Here is a 22,130-nt window from a genome sequence, read left to right on the forward strand (position 1 = left end):
GAAGAGAAGGAGCAAGCTGGGAGGATTGAGAGTTGGGTTTGGGGTGGTTACAGTTTTTTTCTTTTTGGCCGCTCTGGGTCTTAGTTCTGGCTTGCTGGATCTTTACTTGTGGCATGTGGGATCTCTAGCTGCGGCATGCAAACTCTTAGTTATTGCATGTGGGACCTACTTTCCTGACCAGGGATCAAACCCAGCCTGCTGCATTGGGAGCGTGGTCTCTTAGCCACTGGATAACCAGGAAAATCCCTTGGTTACAGTTTTAAATTGTGTGGTCAGGCTAAGCATCATCATTTAAGATAAGACTTGAGCCATGGGAAGAATGTTACCTGCAGAGAAAAAGCTCTACCAAAGACCCTGTCCTGGAGTATACAGGCGATTGGAACTGGAGTCAGAAAGTAAAGCAAAAGGCCAAATCTTTTGTAGGTCACTGTAAAGACCTTAGCTTTTACAGTTTAGGAAATAGGGAGGCAATGGAGGATTGTGACCAGATGAGACAGCAGCTGACTCTTCCTGTAGGAGGATATTCTGCTGGTGGTGATGGTGGTGGTGGTGGTGGTTTTTTAGATCTACCAGTTTATTGCTACCAACCCATCTCCCTCCATCCTCTTCAGGCGTGCTTGCTTAGTCGCCTAACCCCATGGACTGAAACCCTGCCAGGCTCCTGTCCATGGACTTTTCCAGGCACAAATACTGGTTGGGTTGCCATTTCCTTTACATTTCTCTCTCTTTTTGGTTGTTGTTGTTTTAAATTAATTAATTTGACTGCATGGGCTCTTCACTGCAGTTTGTGGGCTTCTTGTGTACCAGTTCAGTAGTTGCCCGGGCAGATTTCGTTCCCCCTGTCCTATTTGAGTGTGGGACCTTAGTTCCCCTACCAGGGATCAAACCCTGTGTCCCCTGGATTAGAAGGTGGATTTTTAACCCCTGGACCACCAAGGAAGTCCTTCTGATTGTTGTTTGATAATACACTGCAATAACAGTGGGCAAGAAGATCACTTAGTAGGCCACCAAAATATAGGTCAGAGAAGATAAAAGTGATGGAAGTGAGAAGTGGTCTGATTCTGATTTGTTACAACCAAGAGACCTTCTTGACAGTTTGGAGCTGAAGAGGAGAGAATGAGGAGCCAAAGACCAAAAGCTTTTGACTTCAGTCACTAACTAGAAGGACTGCGGCATGCTTTTGAGTGCTTTTTGAACAAGGGAGAACTCACTATAATTTAGGAGGAAAAAAAAACTAATGTACTAGTATCAATGAAGATGGGGAAGACGTACTACATTATATTCCAAGTATTGTAGGCATTTTGGTGGAGGGTTGGCTGCTAGAAAGGGGCATTCTTAAGTGTTTGATTTCTAGGACATAGAAAATATTACAGATAAGGGCGTCTCACAGATCCAGTGTGTGTGTGTGTTCGTCACTCAGTCGTGTCCGACTCCACGGACTATGTAGTAGCCCGCCAGGCTTCTCTGTCCATGGAATTCTCCAGGCAGGGATACTCGAGTGGATTGCCATTCCCTTCCCCATTGGATCTTCCCCACCCAGGGATTGAACCCTGGTCTCCTGCATCACAGGCAGATTCTTTTATCCCTTGAGCTACAGGGAAGTCCTAATTTTATGCGTATCAAATGCCAGGTGGATATTCTCGGCCTTAAGACAGGTAATGATGGATGCAACAATTCTTACGTTTCCCTTTTTTTTTTTAAGCGTGGTTTGGTGATTTCAGGGCATGTACCTCTCAACTGCTAGTGAGGGGCAACCAGTCAGACGGCTCAGCGCCGGCCCTCGCCCGCCTGGGAGCGTCTGCACTACCAGAGCAGGCGCCGCCTCTCCGCGCTGTCTGGGGAAGGGGCGCGAGCCGCCGCTGCGGGTCGCCGGCCTGAGCGTGGGGAGGGGCTCCCGAACGTTCCCACCCAGACCCGGTCGCCATCTTCCGGCGCGTTCTTTCCCTCGCGGGCTCCAGCGCCGACTCTCTGCCCTCGGCTTGTCCGGCAAGGGGCTTCTAGCCCAAGGAGCTCGCGGGCCGGGCGCGTCGCGGAGGTGCGGGCCGGGGCCCATCCCCGCAGGCGGGGCAGGGGGCGGGGCCAGCCCGGCGGCAGCTGCGCGGCGGCGCGGCCCTCCTGCGGCTCCCGGGGCGCGCGCCGCCCCTCGCCCCGCCTGCGCGCGAGCCTGGGCGTGGAGGGAGGGGCCAGGAAGCGGCGAGCGCGCCGGGGAGCGCAGCTGCGGGCGTGGGGGGACAGCAGCCGCGGAGCCGGCGCCGAGAGCGGCTGCTGCCGGAGCGAGCGGCGGAGACAAAAGGCTCCGGTGAGTGCATCTCCGGCCCGGGGCGCGCCCCGGTCCTCCCACCTCGCCCTCGCGGCCCCTGGGGCGGAGGCCCGACGCCCCGAACCCCTACCGCCCAGGGCTCCGGGGCGAGTGCGGCCCGGCCCTGCCCGCCGCGCGCTGCGGGCTGAGCCTGCGGCTCCATTTTCAGGTCTGGGCGACGTCCTCCTGCGGACCCTGCCTTTGGTTTTTCTTCCATTCCTTCTGGGAGAGGGTTCCAGACTCTGTTCCGGATTCAGGACTGGCGGACGGGTGAGAGAGCCCACTGCCCCCCTGTTGTAAAATGGAAATGCAGGCTCCCCCTCCCCCCAACTTTGCCGGTCTGGAAGTCGGGAGGGTGGTGCCAGGGGCGGCTGGAGAGGGCCCCGGTCCTCCAGGTGAGAGTTTGGGCGGGGCGGGGCCGGGCTCGGAGCCGGACTCTCGCCGGGGGCGTCCGGCGCGATCCGCCCGCGGGTCTCGCTGCTGTTCGCTTTGGGCCGCGGAGAAAAAGCCCTGACCACCTCGAGGAGGAGCGCGTCCCACTCTTACAGGTTGTTTCAGCCAGCGCTTGCCGCTTTTCTAGTCATTTTTGGGTAGCGGGTGTGGTAGTTAGCGGCTCGCTGATGCCGCCTGAATAGGTGAAAAGAGCCTCGGTACGCTGACTTAAGGTGTACAGGAAACATTGGGAGTCCTCTTTAGCTGCTGCTCTTATTTTAAGTGACACGCTTTTGAAGGGGAATTTGGTGCTAATGTTCAGTTTACAAAATTAACATTTTGTTAAAGGGCCCGACGAATAGTAGATGCTCAATAAAACACTTGCATGAAAGTGAATTTTGAAATGTCAGACAAAGCTGATCTCATAGCTACTAAAAATTTAGGCACAGACCCTCTTGATTCAGATTAAGGAAGAAATTGGCAAACACATTATTTTGGTTTATAAGCTTGTTTCTTGATTTCATCCAAGATAGTGTTGAAAAATCAGTTGTTTTCAATATTAGGAGCATAGAGAATACTTTTGAAATGTGAATTTTTTTTTAATTTTGAGGAAAGTTGGTAGACATTTTGATAATTCTTAAAAATCAACATGATTGATCTAATTTTCTTTTGAAAGAATGGAGAAGGTGAAGAACAGCGGCTTGTTTTCTATTGATATTTGATTCTTTTGAGACCCAGCTTTACATTTCATTATGAATAGAGAAGTTTGTGTGCTTTTGAGGGACTCTGGCATGGTTTTGAGTTGCTTTTTTGAGCAAGGGAGAACTCTTAAGGGAGGAAAGAAAGCTAATGTTGCAGTAATATAATTAAACCTCACCACTTACTCTACAGATATTCATTAAGCACCTATTTTATGCTGGCACCTGTGTTGGGTGCTGATTCTTCGGAGCAGACAAAACCCACAATTACCTTTTTCTTAAGCTTAGGCTGAGTGTTCTTTCCTCATTACTGATGTTGCAAGGACGGTCTGTCTTATACCCTTAGTGCCTATTTAAAATTGGAAAAGATGGCAGGTGGACTGCAGGAAGTGTAGAATTCATAGCAGTCTATTTAGAGGTTAATAAGTAACTTTATAGGGCTAAAAGATTATTACTGGGCTACATTTTCCTATTGTCAGTTTGATAAAATACATATTTTTTTAATGAAGGAAAGAAGACATTTAACAAACGAGTATTTCTATTCTGTATCCCATATTAGATGTTTTTGATACAGTGTATTTATTGAATAGCAATGTACTTCTGGTTCTGTTTTCTGTAAATAATCTTTGCAGTACAGCATGTTCTGCTTTTAAAAATCTCCCAGGAGAACTAGTGGATACCTTTTCTATAAGAAGTATTTTTAAATAAAGCACCTTTTCAGAAATTTTATTTTGACGTTTTAGTCCCTATTTGCAAATAAATGTAGTATTGCATTGATAGTGAAAACTGAAGGACTCTGAGTAATGATTTGTGGTTCCATATTTGAACTTTCCATGTAGTATTAAAACTGGTAAAACTGCTCACTAAAAAGAGAATGATTTGTAGTATTGCATTTATCCTTAACATAAAGGTTGTGTTGTCTGCTTTTCTCTTATTTACATATAATAAGAAGGTACTTATTTTTATTTGGATTCTTCAGAAGTCCAAATTAATGTGCTGCAAAGTCAACCTTGATAATTACAGTATAAAGTATATTAATTTTTTACAGATAACTTTTGAATTTAGGTGGACACTTGACGTATTAACACCTTATACGTTGTTGAAGATTTTGTGTGCATTTAAATAGAATTTTCAGATTTTTAGATTTACTAATAGTTTTTTATGGTTCCTACAAATAATAAGGAAAGTAATCTCTTAAACTTTAGTGGTAGAGAGTTGTGTTTGTTTTTGTTTAAATATGTAGTTCTTGTAGAAAGAATGAGTTGGTAATGCTCATGTGTACTCCTTGTAGTCTGTTGAGAAGCCTAGTGACAAATGATAATAGTGATGGTAGGAATAATGTAAGCATTATATGTTGAGCAATAAGTGCTTACTGTATTTTATTTGGGGTAAGAATTTTATCAGGGTTCTTGACAGTCAGCAGCATTGAGACATGTTAAAATAATTTTACCACTAAATTAGAACTCATAATGACTGGATTTTTTATCGTTGTACCTTAAAAAAATACTGTTTTCAAGGCATTATTCCTACCTTGGAGTAGTTTATAATGTTTCGAGGCTAAATAAATCTGAGGGTCATTCCGCTTCATAATTGTTGGAACACATGAAGTGTGTTGATGCTTTTTTCGTCAAGATATGTTTGACTTGTTGTAGGCAGTTGTCTTTTTTGTTGTTGTAATATCCTTTAGAATAATTTAGAAAGTGTGTTCTTCATCAGGTGTAATTAGTAAAGTTATTAAGAAACACACTGGTAAGATATAGTGCAACTGTGCCCATACTGCCTGAATAGATTGTGAGAGACTGTCAGTTAACATTCGTAAAGTGCTCTAACCTGATCTCCCATGTTTATTCAGTAGGATAGGTTGCCGGTGTGTTTTTAGGTCCCAGTTGTCTCTCTTGTGAAAGATAGATATCGTGAAAGAAGATAATCGTGAAAGATACCGTGTTTAGATTTCTCATCTGCTTTAGGATGAGTCTCAAATATTTTAAGGCTCCATAAGACTTTTCTCTCAGTTGCAATATTGATTTTCATCTCTTTCAGTGTTCTTAATCTCAGTTCTTATGAAAATAATATTTTAACATTTATTGAATGTTAATTGTTAATACAGTTTTAGATCTGTTTCAGAGGGGGACATTATGGGTTCCGAGTGCATTGTTGAGAGGAACTGAGTGAAACATGTTGCTTATCTTCAATAGTTTGGTGAGGGCTTTTATTCTGATTTTTTTCATACTACCTGGAAAAACTTGGAATTTAGCTTGTTAATTATTAACTTTATACATTCTGTTACCTCAGTTCAAAGCTTAAGTAGAGTTGCACTTTCTGTAATACTAACAAGTAATGAACAGGGCAGTATTTAGCTGAAACTGCTCTGGGACCTCATCCAAAGGGAGTTTTTAAACGGAAAGCCCAACATTTGGTGATGAGTTATCTTTATCACGACACCATTAAAATACCTGCAAATCTATTTTAGTCAAAATGGATTGTAATAGAACAAACTCCCTCTTTTTCCTAGAAAGTGTTAGATAATGCCGTGTTCAATTTAGGTGTATTTGAAGATGACTGAATTTTGAGCACTGTTTCCATTTGGAAGCTTACCCAGAAATTCATGCTAAGATTTTTTTCTTTTTTTTTTTGTCTATTATAATTTCTTAAATAAGTATTGATTATTTTATTTTTTAATGAACATTTCTTTTTAAAAAGTTATTTCCTTATTTATTTATGTGCATCAGGTCTTAGTTGTGGCATGCAGGATCTTTAGTTGCCGCATTCAAACTCTTAGTTGCAGCATGTGGAATCTGATCCACATTAGGGATCAAATCCGGGCCCCATGCATTGGGAGAGTGTGTTGTCTCAGTCACTGGATCACCGGAGAAGTTCCAACAAATAAGTTTTAATTTTAAATGTGTTTAAATTAAGCTTGTAATTCATAAAATAGAAAAATACCAAAACAATTTCAAGAAAAAGAGAAGACTAAGATTTCTTATTAAATCTTTAGAATTGAATATATGTAAGCATCTTGTACTAAACCAAAATCATTTTGTTTCATTTGACTTAATCTATGTTTACTTTTTGCTCAGTAAAGCAAAAATGAATTTTTTGGGTATGTTTAGCACCTAATAGTGGGAGCCCGTGGATATTTGTAGAGATGCAAAGGATGGGACTTGATAAGAGTTTAAGCAGAAAACAGCTTACTTTCTCTCACTGTACCTTCAAAACCTCCCTAGAGATTGTCTTTCTCTGAATCTCCAGCTCTTAGGAAGACCAGGTAGCTTGTCTAGTTCTATGTGGTAAAAAAGTCTTCTGCTTATTTGTTAGTAATAGTCTTATTTTAGGGGCTTCCTTAGTGGCTCAGACAGTAAAAAAGCTGCCTGCAATGCAGGAGACCTGGGTTTGATCCTTGGGTCAGAAAGGCCCCCTGGAAAAGGGAATGTCTACTCACTCCAGTATTCTTGCCTGGAGGTACAGTCCATGGGGTCGCAAAAAGTTGGGCGTAACTGAGTGATGAACATGCACACAGTCTTATTTTTGTCTTTAGAAGGTGTGTGTTCAGAATAGTAGTGTGTTCAAACTCTTACATGCCATGGAAGTTTTCTTCGTAGCTCCAAACTGCTTCAGAGCAAGAAGTCTCCTTTGGAGGAAGAGTCCTGAGAAGCTGCCTTTTTTTTACTTTGCCAGCTCCTCTTTAGTATGCTGTCGGAATCACCTGTCCAGGGTCTAGCTCACTGGGGAAAGGGGCTTGGGGTGACAGGTGTGGTTTTCATGTGGCCACTGTGTCTTCTGAGTTGGACAGTGTTCAAGAGCTGGCTCCAGAGGAGTGCTGGAAATGGTTTTCTTGGGGATTCCATGTGTGGGAACCTCCTGCTCCGATTCCCGTGGTATAATTCTTCAGCCCCAGTCGCCTTCTAGTTAGCTCTTCTGCAGGCTCACTTTGCCTGGGGAGAGGTTTTGCTTTAGTCTTTAAAGTAGTTCTGTTACATTGTAACCAGACCCGCCTGTACTTTATTATTTCACAGGACACACTTCCAAGCATTCTGTCAGGGCTTCAGCTTACTATCTCGCTAGCTCCTTCTGTCGAGGACCCCCCACTTGAACTGTACTTCTGTGTCTGGGACCTATGATTCATTGCTGCTGCTCCCTTTTTAAGTGTCCTGAGCCCCCTTCTCCCACATGCTCACTTGATTATTTACCCTACTTTGAATCCATAGTCCACTGTTAAAATTTTTCGCTTTTGTATATCCTCAGTTCTCTCTTGGACTTCCCAGGTGTCAAAGAGTTCACCTACCAATGCAGGAAATGCAGGAGGCATGGGTTCAATCCCTGGGAAGATTCCCTGGAGGAGGGCTGGCCACCCACTCCAGAATTCTTGCCTGGAGAATCCCATGGACAAAGGAGCCTGGTGGGCTACAGTCCATGGGGTTGCAAAGAGTCAGACATGACTGAGCACATAGATCCAGTTCTTGTTTAGCGCCTCTCACTTCATGTGCTTACCTGGTAACCACCAGCCTCCCTCTTCCACACCCCCCCACCCATCCAATTCTCCTTCCAGTCCAGCTGATACCTGGCAGTTGGGCTTGAATCGAGGAAGATGTTCCTATGCTGACTTGTTCTCCATTCGTGTTGGCCAAGGAGGGTCCTTTGTGGTGTTCACAGTCCTTAATCATAGTATCAGTGGATCCCTGGTGGAATTATTCCACCAGTTGCCCAAATGACTATTTTACACATCTCCTCAAACTTCTGGTGCCTCTTTGCTCTTCATTTTCAGCTGATGACCTTGTTTCCTGTATATTAAAAATGAAAGCAATCAGGAGAAAACTTTGCGTGTCTCCTCACATCTGTACCCAGACTGTATGCACTTCCTATTTGCTATGGTCATCACCTCCTCTCTTGCTCTTGGTCCTGTCCACTTCCTGTCAGGGCCAGTGCATTGCCTCGGGATTCATCCCGTTCTCCTGCCAGCCAGTGAGCTGTCTCATTAGTGTTTCCCTTTTGTATTGCATTATTCCAATCAGTATGTAGATGCTAAAATATCTCCCATCTTTGAAAACAAACCAACTCCAGTAGCACATTTTTCTTCAGCTGCTGTTCTTCAAAAGAGTTGTTGTTATTTGTGGCCACCAACACTCCCTCTCTGTCTTGGATCCAGCACAAAATTTCTTTTTTCTCCCCCTCATCTTCCCTGTTACCTAAACAGCTCTTGTTGAGATTGCTTACTGGTGACCTCCTTGGTAACAAATTCCCTAGTCAGTTCTCAATCTTAATCTCACTGGATGTAGCAGCTAAATCATTTGAAAGCGGTCAATGAGTTTCTCTTCTTTGAAATCTTTCCTCCCTTTGTTTCTGGGACGCTACTGCTTATTTTCAGTTTCTTTTGCTGGTTCCTTTTTGTTGCCCCAACTTCTGAAAAATAAGGCAATGTCCTAGACCTCTATGTTTGGATCTCTTCTATATTTATACATAGTCTTCTGTGATCTCATCTCAGCCTCTAGCTGGAATTACCGTGTAGTTCAAAGCTGGAATTATCATGTATTTCAAACTAAGAATGCTATCTCTCACCTAGATCTCTTTCCTAACCTTCAGCTGGCTAGTCAACATTTTCAGTTAGACATCCCAGATTTAACCTGTCAGAACTGAACTCCTCATTCTCTTTTCTCCCTCTCGCACTCCAGTGATTGTTCCTATTCCAGTTTGCCTTATTTTATTAAATGTCAACTGAACCCAAGCCAGGTTTCAATGGTACATGAACCGTGAACTTCCAGATGTTCAAGCTGGATTTAGAAAAGGCAGAGGAACCAGAGATCAAATTGCCAACATCTGCTGGATCATCAAAAAAGCAAGAGAGTTCCAGACAAACATCTACTTCTGCTTTATTGACTATGCCAAAGCCTTTGATTGTGTGGATCACAACAAACTGGAAAATTCTTCAAGAGATGGGAATACCAGACCACCTGACCTGCCTCCTGAGAAATCTGTGTGCAGGTCAAGAAGCAACAGTTAGAACTGGACATGAAACAACAGACTGGTTCCAAATAGGTAGGGAAAGGAGTACATCAAGGCTGTATATTGTCACCCTGCTTATTTAACTTATATGCAGAGAACATCATGAGAAATGCTGGACTGGATAAAGCACAAGCTGGAATCAAGATTGCTGGGAGAAATATCAATAACCTCAGATATGCAGATGACACCACCCTTATGGCAGAAAATGAAGGAGAACTAAAGAGCCTCTTGATGAAAGTGAAAGAGAAGAGTGAAAAAGTTGGCTTCAAACTCAGCATTCAGAAAACTAAGATCATGGCATCTGTTTCCATCACTTCCTGGCAAATAGGTGGGGAAACAGTGGCAGACTTTATATTTTGGGGCTGCAAAATCACTGCAAATGGTGACTGCAGCCATGAAATTAAAAGACACTTGGTCCTTGGAAGAAAAGTTATGACCAACCTAGACAGCTTATTAAAAGGCAGAGACATTATCAGCATTCGTAATGTCATTACCAATGACATTGCCAGCAAAAGTCTATCTAGTCAGCTATGGTTTTTCCAGTAGTCATGTATGGATGTGAGAGTTGGACTATAAAAAAGCTGAGTGCCGAAGAATTGATGTTTCTGAACTGTGGTGTTGGAGAAGACTCTTGAGAGTCTCTTGGACAGCAGGGAGATCCAACCAGTCCATCCTAAGGGAAATCAGTCCTGAATATTCACTGGAAGGACTGATGCTGAAGCTGAAACTCCAATACCTGATGGCCACCTGATGCGAAGAACTGGTTCACTGGAAAAGACCCTGATGCTGGGAAAGATTGAAAATGAGACGAGAAGGAGATGACAGAGGATGAGATGGTTGGATGGCATCACCGACTCAATGGACACGAGTTTGAGTAAACTCCAGGAGTTGGTGTTGGACAAGGAGGCCTGGTGTGCTGCAGTCCCTGGGGTTGCAAAGAGTTGGACACGACTGACTGAACTGAACTGCGTCTTTGTTTCTCTGACTGTAACCTTGTAGACATTCTTAGTTCCTCTTTCTTACACATTCATACTAATTCAAAATAGTGTATCATGAGAATGTGTCCTTTATTTACCTTAAAACCTACCATAAGAATAAATACCGGAACTTGCTGGTGGTCCAGTGGTTAAGAATCTTTCCAGTGCAGGGGATGTGGGTTTGATCCCTGCCCCAGGGGAGTAAGATTCCATATGCCATGGGGCCCATGTGCCACAACGAAATTCTGTGTGTTTTGCCAGTACAGCAAAAATACAAAAAAAACTTCTTAAAAATTAACAAAGAAGTAAACATGACCACAGCTTTCTGTCTTCATCTGCGCTCAGCCTCCCACCCCCCACCCCCATGTAGCCATCATCTCTCGCCGGTGTTATTAGTCATCTCCTCTCTGGTCTGTCTGCTGCTTTTGCTCTTCTCTGTTCTCGTGAACATAGCAACCTGGGCAGTCCATTTGAAATGAAAGTCTAATTATTTTTACTCCTGTATTCAAAACACTTTGGTGATTTTCCGTGTAATTCAGTGTAAATGCCAGAATACAACAGTGCCTGCCAGCTCCTCCATCATCTGTGTCCCTGACCTCTCTGATGATGTGTCCTACTAGTTTCTCCTTGGCTTGTCCCACCCCGGAGACGTAGGCTTCCCTGTACCTGCCAAGCACAATCTTGTACCTGATGGGCAGTCACATTTCCTAAGTGAACGGCTGCTTGTTATTCATGTCTTTGATAGCAGCTTATATGTGTGTTTCTTTAACTAAAAGTATTTCAGCTATAAGTATTTCACCTGAAACCATATAATCCCATAAGAATTAAGTAAACACAAATGTAGATAGAAGAGAAAAGGGTAAGTTTGAAATGAATTTTTGTGTGTAGAAGGTGAGAATACCCAGGAAAATGGTAAACAACAGAGGAGGTGAGAAAGGAATGGAAAGAGGGTAAGGTAATGAAGAAAAGGAAAGCCGGATTTCAAAGTAGGGAGCCACTTCAAGAAGAAAACTATTTTTGGCTTGCTGCATATTTCTTTTAGGCTTCCCCGGTGGCCTGCAGTGTGGGAGACACCGTGCAGTGTCCCGCAGTTAGAAGACCAAGGTTCTATCCCTGCGTTGGGAAGATCCCCTAGAGGAGGAAATGGCAACCCACTCCAGTATTCTTGCCAGGAAAAGCCCATGGACAGAGGAGCCTGGGGGTGTGCAGTCCATGGGGTCAAAAGGAGTTGGATGTGACTGAGCACATATTTCTTTAGGCTTTGTTTCTTGAATTCTCAGTCTTGTCGATTTACATGGATGTAGATACTGGGACTGCACTTACCCTCTGTTTTATCAGGAATATGGGCTCAAATGAGACTTGAAACCAAAACTAATTGTTTTTCTGTTGCCAAACTCCTTTTATTAAAGGAAAGCAGTTGCCATTACCAAAAGAGTAATTTTCCTGGCAGTATTCTTAGCATATCTTTTTTTTTTTTTTTTTCTGTAGAACGCTGAAGCAGAAATCTCAAGATTTGCGGGAGGGATGTTCAGGGTACAAAACTTTGCTCCTGGGCCTTCTCTTTTCGGTACTGCACTGCCTGTTGACTCCCCCTCAGAAGAGAGGGGAGCATCTCTCAGCAGTTACTGTATTCTGTGCTAAAGCAGCGGCTGCGGGACCTTGGTGTACACGCCTGTTGAGTCATGCTATATGTATATTTGTGTTCTTAATGAAAGACACTGAATATATTTAAACTTCAACTTACCTGCTATTTAGGTAGGAAATGAGAGTTCAAGAGTATATGCAAACTTTCATTCTGATGAGACAAGATTTAAAAAGAAATTTTTTTCTGAGTGACAGGTCTCATTTCCTATTGATTTAAAGAAATTCTTTAAATAAATTATTGAGATAGGTGACTTAGATATTCCTGAATGAGTGATTTTTTTATATGCAAGCATATATTCCCTATAAACCAGTCTTAACTATTTAACTGTTTTTGTGTAATATGTAGTAATTTCTGTCTTGATTGTCTTGTCTGACAGATTGTTCTGTGGCTAATAATACAGACTTAATTTTCATAATCATAGAGGTGTGGACATGTATGTATCTTTACAGATTTTGTAGTATGCAAGTATAATTTAACTTGTTTATGCTTGTTACATACTTTAACTCCTAAACAATAATATCTATAGATCAGGCTTGGTATTTTGTTTTTCTTTCACATTAAATATGAAATTAAAATATAATTTATATGAACACATATGACTATTAGAATTCTTTAAAAACTTACTTACCTACTGTGTAAAGTCATTTCAGATGACATGCTAGTGAATGTTTTCCTACAGTATTGAATTTGTCATTCTACACTTTCATTTATCTGAATTCATATGTTAGTATTTCACATATGAAATCTTGGATTAATAAGATAATTATTTCTGAACTGATGGCTAGTCTTAACCACTACATTTATTTCAGCTATATTCATAGGTTGAGGCCCATGATACTCACCCTGCTTTAACGTCATAACGTTCTACATAGATTGTGAAGTAACCAGAATGATTATATTGAGAAGAGTTAGTAAGATTAATAGTCTTTGACGTAAGTCTCATAAGAGATTGTTAAAATGATTCACTAAAGTATGCAGTCACTCATTCTTGTAACATTTATCGAGCTACTCTGTGAAAGTACTTCCAGTCTCCTCAGGGTAAAATACAAGCTATACTCATCCAGGAAATAAAACCTCACACTGTGTATATGCGGCAGCCCTGCCGCCCTCTCAGGAGTATTTCATCTTTGCTCACTACGTGCTTGCCACGTTAACGCTTGTTTTCTTAAACATGTCCTGCTTGCTCTTTCCTTATTAAGGCTTTTACATGGGTTGTTTCCTCTGCCTGAAATAGTCTTCCCCCAGTGGTTGGCCTCTTATCTTTAAGATCTCACTTAAATATCAACTCACTTCCTCACTGCTCAGTTTAAAATAGCCCCTGCCCCCACATCACTGTTTTACTTTCTTCATAGCATATGTGGGAAACTGGATAATTCAGGCAACAGCTTGTTATAGAGAAGGAGAAAGTTTTGGGAACCATGCTGATGATCCTCGGATGAGCATCAGGTGGACCAGTGGTGTGTGGAGCTGGTGAACTGCTGGTGTCATTGTGAGCGTCTCTCCAGCTTCATGTTCAGTGTGATGTACTGACAGGCTACAGTGGAAAATGGGCAAAAGCTATAAACCAGGGCCTTTTTGTCCCCAAAGAGATGGTGGTTAAATATCCATCACTAGACCACTGAGTGGGACCATATGAAATTGCTGTTTTTACAGATTAAAAAAAAAAGCCTGAATATTGGCAAATTCTTATGGTTTATCTTAGTGGAGTTACTTACTATGGTTGAAAGGTATTTTCTTCATGTGAGTCAATAAAATTACTTTTGTGCTTTACCTTGTGTGTTTTTTCAAAATTGCATTCCCTTCCCATCTGACAATTGCTTCTAGATTGATTTAATATGTAAAAATTGGCTATTTATATATTACTTGCTTAGCTGTTTACCTCTTTTTTAACTAGTTCTTTCCAAAAGCAGGCACAGAAGGTCTTGAGACATCTCTAAGGGTGGTGTTGGCTCTGCTGTTGAGTCTTAATTCATTGAAAGGCATGCTTTTTCTGGTGAAGAAACCAGAGTTGGTTCAATTTGAGTTATAAATTGTTAGATAATTTTTTAAATTTGCTTTTCAGAATGATTTCCATAAATACACAGGCATTCAGTTTTTTTCTGGCTTTTTCTTTTTCCCATTATCGTCCTCTAAGTATTTACTATCTCTAATTTATTTGTTTTCTGCTCTTCTGTGATTTCTTTTACGAATCAGTGTCTAAATCAATGAAGTTATTTTGTCTTGTTTCTCAAGTGTTAGTAGTTTTTCCCTATGGTCTTCCTTATCTATGGTCACCTGGGAATTCCAAGCCATTTTCCACCTTTACCACCCCCCACCGTTGTAAAAAACAGACATGAAGTTACTTTTTTCTTGTAGGCACCATTTTCCTGTTTGAAGGAATTTATTGTTTAAAAACTGAACCTTGTTGACTGAGGAGATTTCAGTAACATTTCTTGAGTAACAGTTGCATTATCTTAACTCTGAATATATGGGTTTGAATTGGTGGTATTGAATAAAATGTGGCTCACAGGTTTCTTTAATTCAAATTGTTCTGTCTTATGCACAAGCTTTAAAAAAATAATGTGTTTAATGCAGATAATCAGAATACACATAAAATCTAAAAAATAAAAGCATATCCGTAATCCTTAAGATAACTGCTAAGATAATTGTTACTTAGTTAACATAACTAAGATATCTACCAGTTACTTTTTGATGAATGTCCTTCCAGACAAATCAACAAATAAGTGTTTTTCTACAAAAGCAAGATCTTAGTATATCTATTCTATAATGTCATACTTTACCAAATAGTGTGATCTTTATAAAAAAGCATTACTTTTTATTATTTGTTTGAAAGGATCTTACAAAGTGGAAATTTTGTTGATACAGGATAAAACTTAAGTTGTGATTGAAAACCATGGTGCTTATGGAGAGTCGAATGTAGTGCGTTACCTCAAGACAAGAATGATTTCAGCATTAATTTTTTTCTTAAGGGCCCTCTTACCATTGCACAGTAGCCTGATTGTCTCATACCAGCTAAGGAAACAGCACGAGTCTATGTATGGTAGGGTTATTTTAATAATAGCCCTCGTATAAAGTAGGGGGCTCTACATAAGTTCCTATTTTTTGGTTTGCCCCAAATCATATTGATACTTTAATACTAAGATAATTTTAAAAGAAAAATGTGTTTTATTGAAGGACTTCATCTAATTTTATTAGATAATGCTACCCTTTTTAAATGAGTGAGTGAGTTCTTGGAAAATGAAAATGTTGGTGTACAGATTCTTGTTTTAATGTTCAGGTTATTTTTTTGTTTCATGAATGTGAAAATCTTTGTGGGATTGTTACTGGTGTGTTGTATCCTTTGGATATCAGTCCTAATCTTGTCAGGTAGATGGTTTGGTCTTTAAAGCTAATGAAGGGTCCTGTAAGAGTTGTATAATTCAAATGACTTTTCTGTTACCACTGTGGTATCCGTTACTGGGTAGAGTGGATGATTTCTTGTTTTTATTCTTCTCAACCTTGTCCTGTCTGTGTTACTGCTTGCTCACCAGGTCTTGAAGTCTGTCTCTTAGGTAGCTAATGTAGCCATTTCTGCTACTCCACATGGTGCTACTTCCTGGATTGTACATGTATTGCTGAAAACATTTCTCATGTGGTAAAGGAGAATAAAAAGCAATGTAGTTGATGTAGCTTTTTCTACTGAAAAAATGATGCATTCATTGGCTAAAGTGAGGATTGGCAGTCAGTCCCTAAACGGTTTTTCACTGAGTGATCACGTGTTTGTAAATGGATATGCAAGAACCTTTGCTTGTCGGAAAGTGTAGTGAGTGAATCTTGATAAATTCAAGAAAAGTGTTTAGAATTATTCCATCCCGCTGTTTTAAAAATTGGTGTTTTTAAAAAGTTCCGTTTTACAGTGAATTTTTAAGGCTCCCATTTTTAATTTTGTGACTAATGACTTTGTCTTTGGTAAAAATGGTACATATACACTGAGGAAGCTTAGAAATGATTAGTCACATCGTCATTGGCAGAAATAGTACTCAAAGTCTTGTCTGATAGTGAGCTTGGGAAAAGCTATAAAGTGGCACAAAGAATGTGGACTTTAGAATCAGGCACACCTCAGTTTGATTCATAACTTTGCCATATATTTGCTGTATGGCAGGATCTTACCCTTGGTGATTTTTACGTTCTTTTTAGATTAAGTGAGGGTAGTAGGTTTGTTAGGATTAAATGAAGTACACAGTACTTCAACTTTGGCCTGTAGAAGGTGTTAATAGTTTTTTCTTTTTTACTGCTCAGTATTATTTGAAAGTATCTCTGCAAGTCACTTTGGACGATTACCTTGAAAGTGATTTGCGTTCAGGAAAGTGGAAATATAAGTAATCCAGGTGGACTCACATTGTAGTGCCCCGTCAGTCTGCCTGTGTGAGGGGGAGAGTGGTTATTGCAACTTTTTAAAAAAGTATTTTGACCTCAAGGAAAACTTTAAAGTTAAAGGCTGAAGTAGAACTCAGGATGAGTTAATTATTGCTGACCAAAATGGTAAGAAAATAACTGATTTCTCTGTTTACTGAGAAATAAAAATATTTATGTGTAATAGTTGCATACATAAAGATGTCTATATTAAAGGCCAACATCTAACCCAGCTGACCCTTTGCAAAAGAGAAATATGACTGAAATAGTGAAGAAGTGTTCAACTTTAATAATAATCAATAGCCAGTCTCTTTTTTGTAGATTTAAGATTTAGGAAATGGTGCTTTTTCACCCCAGTACAGTGACATAGATACTAAATACTTTGCAGGAGAAAACATAAATCTGTAGAACTCTTTGTGAATACAGTTCGGCAAATATCATATTTGCTAGTCGTATTTCTGCCTCTAAGAGTAAACCCTCAGGAAGTAACCTTCCTTTAAGGCCCGCCCCCCCTTTCTTTTTTTGAGGGAGGATGTTACTGTCTTTTTTGTAACAACTTTATTCAGATATTGTGATTTATAATAAATATTTATTTGGTCTTAGTCCCTGTTTCTGGCACTGAGCTCCTAAAACCATTGGGATTTCGCAGTGAGGAAAGCGGGTAAGGTATCTTTTGTTATGTTAATGAATGACTTTGAAAGGCTTGTGAGGTTGGGGACTGGTTGCCAGGGAAACCGAACAAGTGATTAGAGGAGGGTTGGAACTTTCAGTCCTACACCCCTTTGACCTGGAGAGGAAGGGGGTTGGAGGTTCAATCACCAGTGCCATGATTGAGTCAGTCAGTTTCCATGTAATGAAACTTCCATAAAAACCTGACAAGGTGAGATTGGAAGAACTCCGGGGCTGGTGAACATGTGGAGGCGCTGAGTGCGTGGACTCGTCAGGACATGGAAACCCTGTGCCCTTGCCCCGTTAGTTGCCCGGTGTCTCACAGGACTGTTCCTGAATTATACCTTTTTTTTAAAAATAAGCTGGTAGTCTAGTAAGTGAAATATTTCTCAGAATTTTGTGAGAGGGTCTAGCAAATCAATCAAATCTTGGAGGAGTTTCGTGGGAAGCTCAGAAACACAGTGACAACCAGGCTTTATAATTTGACTTCTGAAGGGCAGGGGAGTGGTCTTAAAGGACTGAGCCCTTAATTTACACAGTGTGATGCTACCTGTAGGTAGATATTGTCGGAATTGGGGTGAACTGTATGACCCCCAGTTGGTGTTGGAGAATTGCTTGATGTTGGTGTTTTCTTCACATCGCAATTGGTGTCCGAATTGTAATTTATAAATCATAATTCACCTTTTAAAAGTATATATGTAAGTTCTGTGCATGCATCACCACTATTTTAATTTTAGAATATTTTTATCACTTCTAAAAGAAGTTAGCAGTCATTCCCCCTTCCTCCCTTCTTCCCAGCCCGTGACAACCACTAATCTGTTTTCTCTCTGGAGTTACCTTGCGTGGACATTTTAAGTGAGTTCATATAGTTTGTGGCCTGTTGTGCGTGGCTTTTTTCACTTGGCATAATGTTTCAAGGTTCATCTCTGTTGTACCCATCAGCACTTCATTCTTTGATGTGGCTGACTGTTACTCATTTGTATGACTCTGTACCACATTTTGTTAATCCATCCATCAGTTAATGGATATTTGGGTTGTTTCCACATTTTGGCTATTATGAATAGTAGTGCTATGAATATTTACTTCAAACTTTGTGTGGATGTATGTTTTAATTTATCTTAGATATATGTACTTAGTAGAATTGCTGGGTTATATTGTAACTTGATGTTTAATTTTGAGGTACTGCTGAACTTTTTCAAAGTGATGGTGCCATTTGCATTTTTAATAACTGGCTTCTTTGATTTAGTGTTTGTTTTTCAAGGTTTAGCCATGTTTTAGCGTAAGTACTCATCCCTTTTTGTAGCTGAATATTATTCCTTTGCATGGATCAACCATGTTTTTTTAATCCTGAAAAAAGCTTTCTATCTAAAAATGTTCAATGATGCATTATTTATATTGAAGAAAATTGAAGATCACTTAAATTTTTGGTAAAGAGAACTGGTTAAATTAGGTACACCTCATGTACTATCTATTTAGTTTGAAGAGTTTCAAGGGGAAGTTGTTGTCAGAGTGCTGTGTACGAGGTTGTACACGTACAACTGTTATTCAGTGACCGTAGCTTTGGGGGATAGGGATAACCAAACTTTAAAACATTTCTGTATTTTCACAATATACAATAAAAAAGTATATTTCTGTACTTTTCACAGCATCTGTTTCTTTATCAGAGTAAAAGAAACATGAGAAAAATATAACCGTAGCTATAGCTGTGTATGTTACTGATACAAATTTGTTGAGCCAAGAAAAGCAAGATCACTCACTGTTAGGAATGTTACCGTTTTGTGTTTATCCAGTAATTATCATATTATAGCATTTCAGACTACTGTTAAAAGAACTTTTGATTCTTCATAATTACCTCAAATTTTTAATTCGTAACTGTAGTGTGGAATAACTCTAATTCTTGTGAATTTTATTTTTAAAATGGGGAGGAGAAGGATAAATATAGGCTATGCACTTACTTGTTTATTGGCCGCACTACTCAGCATGCAGGAATTTTAGTTCCCCAACCAGGGATTGAATCCACGCCCCCCTGCATTGGAAGCCTGGAGTCTTAACCGCTGGACTGCCAGGGAAGTCCAGGCAGTGCATTTAAAAAAAAAGTTTATTGGAGTACAGTTGATTTACAGTGGTGTGTTAGTTTCTGCTGTACCAAAGTGAATCAGTTTATATATATATATACACACACACACACATCCACTCTCTCGTAAAGATTCTTTTCCCCACCTGTGCGACGCGGGAATATTGAGGAGCGTTCCCCGTGCTATGCAGCCGGTCCTTGTTAGTTACCCATTTTATGGTAGTGCGTACACGTCAGCCCCAGTCTCCCAATTTATCCCTCCCACTGTCATTTCCCTCTTGGTAACCAAATAACAAATACAAAAAACAAACAAATATAAGTGTGTTTTTGACAGCTGTGACTGTTTCTATCGATATTTTGTAAACAAGTTCATTTGTAGCATGTTTTTAGCTTCCACACCCGTGGCATTTGTCTTCCTCTGTCTGACTGACTGCTCTCAGTTTGACAGTCTCTTGGTCCATTCCTGTTGTTGCAAATGACATTATTTTGTTACTTTTTATGGCTGAGTGATATTCCACTGTGTATCTGTACTTCCATCTTTATTTGTTCCTCTGTGAAAGAATTTAGCTTGCGTCCATATGCTGGCTATTGTAAATAGTGCTGCAGTGAACATCGGGGTGCATATATCACTTCGAAGTTAGGTTTTCTCTGGATATATGCCCAAGAGTGGGGGTACATACAGTTCTGTCTTAGTGTTCTTTCTTTGTTTTTTACTTTTTGCTCTTCTCCGCAGCAGTGGTACCAATTTACATTCTCATCACACCTTCTCCAGCATGTTTTATTTGTGGATTTCTTGATGGCCGTTCTGATTGGCATGAAATTATGCTTTCATGTGCTTTTGATCTGCATTTCTCTCATAATCAGTGATGTTAAACATCTTTTCATATGCTTTTTGGCCATCTGTATGTCTTTGGAGAAATGTCTGTTTAGATCTTCCACCCATTTTTTGATTGCGCTGTTTTTTGTTTTTGTTTTTAATATTGAGCAGTGTGAGCTGTTTGTATATTTTGGAGACTAATCCCTTGTCAATTCTTACATTTTCACCCATCCTCAGGGTTGTCTTTTCATTTTATTTATGGTTTCTTTTGCTATGCAAAGGCTTTTTTAAGTTCAATTAGGTCTCAGTTTTTTTGTTTTGTTTTTATTTTCATTTCTTTTGGAGATGGATCAAAAGAGATCATGCAATTTATGTCAAATAGTGTTCTGCCTTTGTTTCCCTCTAAGAGTTTTGTAGTATCCAACCTTATATTTCAGTCTTTAGTCCATTTTGAGTTTATTTTTGTGTATGGTGTTAAAGAGTATTCTAATTTTATTCTTTTACGTGTAGCTGTCCAGTTTTCCTAGCACTGCCTATTGAAAAGATTGTCTTTTCTGCATTGTGTATTCTTACTTCCTTTAACTATAGGTGCATATGTTTATCTCTAAACTTTCTATCCTTTTCCGTTGATTTGTATTTCTGTTTTTGTGCCGGTACCACACTGTCTTGATTACTGTAGCTTAATAGTATGGTCTGAAGTCAGGGAACCTGACTCTCCAGCATTGTTTTCTTTTTCCCCCTCAAGATTGCTTTGGCTATTCATGGCCTTTTGTGTTTTCATACAAATTATAGAATTTTTTATTGTAATTCTGTAAAAAGTTAGGCAGTGCATATTTTGATCTTGAAATACCACATGTATCAGAGTTCGTTGCAAGACAAACACTACTTGCCGAAAGCCTTGACCTTGTGAGTTCTGCTTCCTCATTTTCATGGAAAATGTTGCCATAAAACTTGTTAGTCCTCGTTGTCAAACCATCCAAAGTGGATATGTTTTCTTGTCAGAAATATCTACTTTTTCAGTTCTAATAAAAATGGCAGTTTCTGCATTGAACAACCACTGGATAACTACTTTCACTTGTGAATTCTAACACTGATTGATTAGGTAAGGAGTCTTGCCATTAATTGATTGATCAGGTAAAGAGTTTTTTGCTGTGAATTTCTTTCAGTATTTCTTGCTTTGCTTATATGAGACTCTTCCTTATCCTCCCAGTTATCCCTTTGGTGCCCTGGCAATTTCTTGGAAGCAAAGTTCCTTACTAAGCTTTATGACAAGAAGTATGACTGTCTTCTATAACGTGGGAGAGCTACTGTGAAAGGGAAGGTGGTAAGAGAATGAACGATGCTCCGTCAGTTTTAGAAAAGGTTACGGGAGGGAGTTGGAGATCTAGATATTGATTTCCTTGAAGCTGTCCAGACCCGTGTACCTCCTGGAAAGTATCACACCTTGCACTAGGTTGCAGACCCTTGAGTTAGCGAAACAGCATTACCTTCTGCTTTAATTGGTGTTGTGTGTTTATCCTTCTAAGTAAATTATCTCATTTACTTTTAAATTTTGCCTTGAAAGCTTTGACAAATTTATAATTGACCTTTATGATGAGATAAAATAGCTTTTACAGTAGTTCACAGAGCAGTGAACATAGTAATCAGAACCTCATGGAAGAGATTGTTAAAATAGAAAAATTAGGAGAAGAAAAAAGGAAGCTGGATCTCTACCTCACACTGGACAGCAGGATGAATTTTTGATTTTCCAGAGAGGAGTATAAAAAAAGAAAACCATAAACATATTAGAAGAAATCAGGTATCAGCATAAAAACTCTTGGATATTGGGAAAGCCTTCATAAACAGTCCAGTACACTCCTTTTTCTCATCAAAAAAGTCTCCAAGTTATTGTTATATGACCATAATTGTTTTTAAAAATATGTGAATTATTTTTCAGAAATCCAATTTTCGTAATACATGTAAGATCAAGATTGTTGTTTACATCTAAGTTATCTTGCAGTTTTTTATATCATGTTTTCCCTTCTACTCTTAAGCATAAAGAACTTTTCAAAGTGCCATTGTAATAAACATGACCGAATACCCATGAACCTTCCTAATGATTGCTTTGCTAGATTTAGGGGTTATTTGGCT

The 22,130-nt window shown here is 40.0% G+C and overlaps 1 protein-coding gene across 6 annotated transcripts in view; it reads left to right on the forward strand.

Moving 5' to 3' along the window:
* Positions 1–2,173: 2,173 nt before the first annotated feature.
* The window catches only part of CDC42SE2 (CDC42 small effector 2), a 108,278-nt gene continuing 88,321 nt past the window's right edge, over positions 2,174–22,130 (forward strand). For 3 of the 6 annotated variants that reach the window (XM_043465981.1, XM_043465980.1, XM_043465983.1), the window contains exon 1: positions 2,174–2,299. The gene's annotated coding sequence lies outside the window, so the exon portion shown is untranslated. Of the gene's footprint in view, positions 2,300–2,485; positions 2,570–22,130 lie in introns of those variants that run through there. The other 3 variants (XM_043465982.1, XM_043465984.1, XM_043465985.1) reach the window with 2 other exon arrangements.

This window comes from Cervus canadensis, chromosome 4, assembly GCF_019320065.1.
Source record: "Cervus canadensis isolate Bull #8, Minnesota chromosome 4, ASM1932006v1, whole genome shotgun sequence".
Taxonomy (NCBI): domain Eukaryota; kingdom Metazoa; phylum Chordata; class Mammalia; order Artiodactyla; family Cervidae; genus Cervus; species Cervus canadensis.